General features: G+C 34.5%; 1 pseudogene; it reads right to left on the bottom strand.

Moving 5' to 3' along the window:
• Positions 1-1,154: 1,154 nt before the first annotated feature.
• Positions 1,155-1,367, bottom strand: LOC138148057 (small ribosomal subunit protein uS14-like; annotated as a pseudogene).
• Between the last annotated feature and the right edge of the window lie 372 nt (positions 1,368-1,739).

The raw sequence follows: 1,739 nt of genomic DNA, 5'->3' as shown, positions 1-1,739 counted from the left end.
ATAGAAATTGTGCAGTAAACAGGCCAGAGTTTAAATTCCAGTTCTGTCATTTAACTTCTCTGTGTCTTATATAGTGTTCATTTGTAAAATGAGGCAGTTGGACTAAATGTCATCTCAGATCCCTACAAGCTCTATATTTTTGATTCCATGATCCTATAGAAGCAAGAAAGAGGGTAGCATATTAATAAAATAGTGAGGATTTGGGCCTGACTGTACCAGGCTATCTTTTCCCATATTAGTTCACAAAAGTCTCAGTATTTTTTAAAATAATAATTCAGGTAAAGTTCCTTCACTTAGTTAAAAAAAACACATTTAGTTAACAATTTAAGTTTTAAAACACATGCTCTTCAGCTACTTGCAAGACCAAACAATGTAAATGAAAAGAACAATAAAATGAACTGGAAAAAAAATATGTAATTAAAATGCCCAAGCTTAATCCTAGGGAAGAACTGAGAAGATGTGCCCCCACTCTCCTCACCTTTATTGTAGAGATGTGGGACTGTGGGCATGGAATATTACATACATTGTCACACATGGTTTATGTTTTATATGGTTTGCTGAACTTTTTTTTTCTTTTTAAGTTTTTGTTACAAGAGGTAGTTTGCTGGGGAAGGGAACATAAAAGATATATCCAGATATGAATGTTATTTTCAAAACAATGTCATCGATAAACATATATAATACATAATATATAATTATATATAATACATAAACAAAAATAACATTAAATAAAAATGAAACTGGTTCTTCACAAATACCTTCTGAAGAAGACTGTGTAAGGATGATCACCTACATCTCTTCAAGATAAAGGAGCTGAGGCTCAGAGAGATTAAATGACTTACTCAAAGCTCCCTTAGCTACTATCAGTCAGAATTCAAACTCGGATCTCTGGGATCCGAGTCCAATGTGTTTTGTAACATGCCACCCTGGTGCTGTAACATAATCTTCCAAATTCACAAAATTTCAGAATTGAAAGGGGGCTTAAAGATGACCTAGACTAACCCCTGATGGAAGTACATATTAGCTCTGTGATATTTCTTTTTTTTTAGGATCATCTTTTTTATGTTTGCAAATTAACATAGCATGTACAACAGGATCCGATCTTTAGGTGGGTAAATCAAATAGTTGTCCAGAATCCAGTAAAATGGTAGTCACTAATGATCAGTGTAATCACTGAAGTGAGATCCATAAATATAACAGTCCAATTTGATGAAGCCAATTTCTTTCGTATACTGCAGGAAGCACTGGTGGCGCATGTTCAGACTGTACTTGCATATCAGGCCATGCTGGCTGGAACAGACACAGCATTACCGAGACCCCTGGCTGAATTTTTGAAGATGGCTCCAATAGAGCTGCTGGTGACCCATGGCACCACTAGCAAAGACCAGAGACAAAAGCTTCTGTGATATTTCTGACATAGATTCTGCTTGATCATAACCACTACGTGAGGATATGCTGGATCAAGCTTAAGCAGGCTCCCAAGAGCTAACTGTTATATTTTCATTGTATCTAAATCTCAGACATATATAAATGCTCAAATAAGGGCTTGATTTATAATTTTGTTGATTATCTAGATTTTAGAAAGTTATGAGAAAAAATGTTATTAATGCAAGTCAAACTTAAAAGTATGTCTTGTATGCATTTTTTTCTTTTTTTTTTCTGGAAAGCTGATTGTTAAACATTTACCAGCACACTCCTGACTCTACCATTCTATTTTTAGGAAGTTCTAATTTTAGGAA

The sequence above is a fragment of the Petaurus breviceps genome, unplaced genomic scaffold, assembly GCF_028583685.1.
Source record: "Petaurus breviceps papuanus isolate PSGF00001 unplaced genomic scaffold, PetGlider_PUasm1.0 90822, whole genome shotgun sequence".
Taxonomy (NCBI): Eukaryota; Metazoa; Chordata; class Mammalia; order Diprotodontia; family Petauridae; genus Petaurus; species Petaurus breviceps.
This window is presented reverse-complemented; position numbering and strand designations above follow the sequence as displayed.